This window comes from Lactuca virosa, chromosome 7 (assembly GCF_052849685.1).
Source record: "Lactuca virosa cultivar CGN04683 chromosome 7, Lactuca_virosa_CGN04683_v6, whole genome shotgun sequence".
Classification (NCBI taxonomy): Eukaryota; Viridiplantae; Streptophyta; class Magnoliopsida; order Asterales; family Asteraceae; genus Lactuca; species Lactuca virosa.
The window spans coordinates 192,825,321-192,830,766 of NC_136432.1; the positions used below are offsets into that span (position 1 = coordinate 192,825,321).

The 5,446-nt window shown below is 30.4% G+C and overlaps 1 non-coding gene across 1 annotated transcript; it reads left to right on the forward strand.

The window, feature by feature from the left end:
- The first annotated feature begins 3,983 nt into the window (after positions 1 to 3,983).
- Positions 3,984 to 4,065, forward strand: TRNAS-UGA (transfer RNA serine (anticodon UGA)). The gene has a single exon. It is a non-coding gene; the product is annotated as a tRNA-Ser (tRNA).
- The last annotated feature ends 1,381 nt before the right edge of the window (positions 4,066 to 5,446 follow it).

Here is a 5,446-nt window from a genome sequence, read left to right on the forward strand (position 1 = left end):
ATATCTGGTTTCACACTAATCACATCAACTATTGTTTAAGCTTATGTTTGTCCTTATTTGCATCAAAACTTCAAATCATTGATGAGGTAAATCTATATGATCATGCCATTTACTTTTTTTCATATGATATTGATTGATACAAAGCATAATTTGGACCAAAATGAATGATAAATTACTAAATATAATGAGCAAAATGATATAATTAACTAGATTATAGAAAAAAATTAAATATATAATTATCGTTTTTTTTTGTGTGAACGTACGTTGACATTTGCCCCTATAGTAATGTTTTAGCTATTGCTTACCTTTTAATCTTTGCAATTTTGAAAATGATACATTGAACATTATGTTATTGTAGTAATATTTAGTTTCAATTGTTGGAAAATGGTATCATCTTCCATATTTACCTCCCTCATTTATCATACTTGTCCTTTTATAGAGTGGCAAAGTTACCATGCTCCTGTGATGATATTTTATAATTGATACATGTATGTTGCTTTCAAGTTTGTTCTGTTGAATTCTAAATTAGAAACTTCCATGATTTTATAATGATTTTCCTTAATTTTATTTTATTGTTCTTAATATTCATATGATATAGTGCTTCTTTTTGGGATCTTATTATCCCATTGTTGTTCAGATAATTTGTGGTTTTGCTAACTTAACTATATGGTGGCAAAGTAAAGTACACTTGCTAACATGTGTTAATATTTTAATGAAAGACTAGTTTATCTATTAATTGAAACATCAAATTCACTCTTTACTATAACCCTCGCTAGCCACTTATTTTTTTAGACTTGAGTTTCAGGTTGGCACATACAAGAAGAAGGCTGAGTACATGTCATTATTGGTGGTGGTTATGAGGTTAATTAAGATAGTTTTTGGTGTTAATTTAGATGTTTTCTGTTGGGTCTTGAGGTTAATTAAAAAATAAATAATTTATTATTTTCAATGTTCATTTTCATTAAATACTTGGGTGTTTCTTTTTCAAAGTAATGAATATATTATGATGCAATCATAATGTTTTCTATCCAAAGTATGTTGTTATTTCTTGCATATTATATGGGTAAATGTCACTATAGCCCCACAATGTTTTGAGTTTTGGTCGATTCAGTCCCTTAACTTAATTTCTTGCTTTTTAAGGGATTAAAGTCCATAGCAACCTGTCTATTTTGCCATCCTAACCGATTGTAGCCTGTTTCACATGCCACGTCAACTGAAATTGCCAAATCATCACCAACATGGACTCACTTAGCAAAATCGACGTCACTTAGAACAGTTGAAGATGGAGATGAATTTTTGTGTTTATGGAACTTACTTTGAAAATCAAAATCATCGAAAGCACTTGACATGTTGATTATCGAAGTAGTCAAATTGATTCTAATGCGTCATTGATTTGGATATCAAATAACTGAAGAACACTCAATGTAAAAGTCAAAATTGGTGTTTACTGATGTTTCGATAGTCACTAGTTCTAGATCGACGTTTTATATGTGGTGATATCGAAGTTTAGATGAATGGTTAGTGAATTACCAGAGAATGGTCAAAGCATAGAATTGAAAAGTCAAACTTAGAGTTCTTCTGGTTAAATAGAATCGAAGTGAAGTCTGTGAAATCAATTGCAGATTGAAGTGTGAATTGGAAGCAAAAGAAAAAAAATGTTAGTCGAAGTGGTAATATTGATTCGAAATGGTTCAAGGATTCAAGATTTCCAATTTCCTTAACTTCATCAGATTTCCACTGGAAAACTAATTCTGTCCTACCCAAAATTCCCTTATCTTTGTCTGATTTCCAATTTTTCAGGGATACTTCCAATAAGAAAATTCTCATTCAACATTAAGGATTCAAGATTTCAAAGTTTTCCAACTTCAGAACTTAAACCACCAGCGAGACTGTTATCGCTTAGATCGAGAATACGAAGAGATTCAAGTTTGAAAAGCGATTGAGTAATCATACCCTGGAAACAATTCACACTCAACATTAATCTTGTCAAGTTCCGAAGAGAGACAAGTTCGGGTCAAAGTCCACCTTCAAGCGAATTCGTGCTCATATCCAAGTAATAGGAAAAGTTGGTCGGCAATGGAGTCATTGAAGTTGTTCTGCGTCATGTCAAGATGAACAACTCTAGTGAGGTTACCAAACTCATCTCCCGGGATCTCACATACCAACGAATTCATGGAGATATCGAGGAATTTTAGGGATTGGATTTTGAAAAGGGGATTCAAAATACTGGAATACACCAGAACATGGTCAACAAACAGAGGAACGACGACGTCAAGGTGGAGCTGGGTGACGATTCTGGTTTTGTTTATGAATTTGATTATCGAAATGAGTTGAAGATCAAAAACTTCATTTTTGGTGATGAGTTGATTCAAGCTTGCTGCTTGTGTTCTACAGGGAAATTTAGGGAAGATAATAACACATGTTATATATTTGGTCCTAAACTTTCAGCATTTTGGCAATTTTAGTTGACATGGCACATGAACCGGCTACAATCGATTAGGATGGCTAAATATACATGTTGCTATGGACTTTAATCCCTTAAAAAACAAGAAATTAAGTTAAGGGACTGAATCGACCAAAACCCAAAATATTATAAGGCTACAGTGACATTTACCTTATCATTTTTCATATTAGTATATATGAACAAGACAAAATTAACCGATCACAAAATAATTGTGTTTTGAGTTGAACCTATAACATGTTTTGTTCATCTAAGAGTAATGAAGTCTTCTCAATATATATTATCAAAATATTTGTTCGTCTTAAATAATTTATATTTAAAATTCTAAAAGAATTCAAATTAATTTGGCCATATCAAACAAAAGACAAAATTTTCTTTATAAATTGCTATACCTTAAAAAAATTACTTTGTGAAAAATAAAAATAAAAATTGTTTGAATAGTGTGTATGCAAACATTTTGTTTATAAGAAACCAATAAACAAAACATGTTTAAATCATTAAACTTTTATGTAGGGTTAGGAATTGGTTAGGTTTATAGGTTCTTTGGTTTGTCGGTTTGAAATTTTTTGGTCAAATTCAAAAACCGAATCAAATCGCATTTAAATCCCTCTAGAATAAACCAAAAACCGAATTCTAATTCAGTTTATTTCAGTTTGAAAGCCGACAAAACCATACATTACAAAGGTTCAACATAAAAAGTTAAAGTTTCAACCATAAACATATAAACTTTATATGGTTGGGAGGTAAAATTAAAAACAAAAAGTGAAGTGTGTATAGAAATCATGAATTCGTGAGGGTTATGAGTCGTGAATACTAAATACTAAAAACTAAAACTGGTAAAATGACTAAAATGTTTTTTTTACTTAATATTGATTATTTACCATTTTTATTTAATATACAAAATATAAAATATAATTTTTAATCAACTAATTAATGCAATTCGAATTTTGCTCCGATTTAATCTAAAGTTTAAGAGACCAAAACGCAAACCAAAAACAAAATCAAAATCCGGTTTGGTCTCGGTCCAAACCTAAAACCAAATTTAAATATGGTTTTGTTTGGAATCGATTTCGATTCGATTTAGTTTTCGGATTTTTCGGTTTCGGACCAAATAAAATCTAGCCCTACTTTTATGTTGTATCAATTTACTATTTTTCTAATTCATCTTTTCTCAACTTTTAAAAAAAAAAATTTAATATAAAACCCTTGTCTCTTAAATCGCTACATTACTAATATCATAGTCTACGTATTAAATCGCCCCTTAAGTTTAACCTATGTTATTATTATGTGGTGTTGTATGTAAATATTACAAATTCACATTATGTACCTTGCTTATTTTTAAATTAACAATCGAAGATAGGGTACAATTCAAAATCAACTGAGTTTTGGCAAAAAAAAATTAATGATAATAAAATAAACATTCTAAACCAACAACAAATCAGTTTAAGTAAAAAATAATAATAATACTAATATAAACTATTTTGTGATATATAAAACACAAATGCTTACGGAATATACAGCAGTCGATATGTCCGAGTGGTTAAGGAGATAGACTTGAAATCTATTGGGCTTCGCCCGCGCAGGTTCGAACCCTGCTGTCGACGAATTTACATTTTGCTGTTAAAAAAAAATATGCTTATGTGATTTATAAATTATATACAAACGAACCTAACACATGGATTCATGCAATTAACAATTCCCACCCCACCGCTAGGTCAACGTTTGGAACAGAGGGATAATATTTTGTAATTTGGTTATGGTTTAACGTAATAAAAAAATGGATACTGTTGGTATTCCTATTAATTACTTTTAACTTTTTATCACAGTGTATTTAGCCAATTTCCAGTCTTCATCTTCTCTATCAGAAGAATCCTTCTTCATCCGAGCTATCATAAAACAAAACGACATGATCTTCACTTTCATCTAACCCACCACCTTTAAGTAAACTCACATTTGGTCCACCATCATCAAAATGCTCCCTCAAGAAACTGCGCATTTGCAACTATCTGGGAGTTAGCTTATACGTACTCATCTCCTCCAAAACCCTGCCAATCAAACAAAAAGCAAATTCCAAATCCATACTGCTTCCTTGAACAATTTTTTTTGGAAACGACAAATAATATAAATAAAAAAGACCACACGACTAGCAAGTAACTAGCCGGAGGCAGGGGAACAAAACACGAGTTTACAAGTTACAACATAAGAAAGGAGAGCAACACCACTCAAATCATTTACATGAGTACAGGGGCGGAATACAGACATTAAAACTAGGGGGCCGGAGATATAAGAGTCGAGGCACATTGGAATGAGATATAACTTCAATTCCAACCATCATAATAAGAGAACAACAAAGTATAATATCTTCATTACCCTCTACACAATTGAACATGCATTTTATCAAAACTTGTCATTTCAATACAATCAATTACATTTGTTTTATAATCTTGACAACCTGTCTTTTAAATTATACAATCGTTAACAAACGATTTTATATGAAAACATATAACTAAATATTACTATACATGTCAACATATTATTAAAATTAGTTCAAAATTAATTTGCAATACATAAAATTCAAACGCATAACAAATTAGAAGTCACGTAGGTTGATGAATAAGTAAAAACATAGTTGTATTTATTATATATTAAAATATCTAATAAAAATGAAAATAGTATAAAATAAACAAAATGATATAAAATTTGCATAGAGAGAAAGGAAAAAAGTTATCTGCATTATCATTACCACATCAGTCATCACAATACCCTAAACAAATTCTCACAGGAAAAAAAATCTTCTTTTTACCCTAGAAATATCTTATATTCTCATCTTTTTAGCCTATAAACTATTATTCACAAGGCATTTATCCTAAAATCTAAGAGTTTAAAGAGATGGAATCAAAGATTATAATCTCACAAATTACAATTTAAATAAGAGAATAACTAAGATGAGAGACCCATAAAATGAGTTGATGAGAGTGGAGTAAT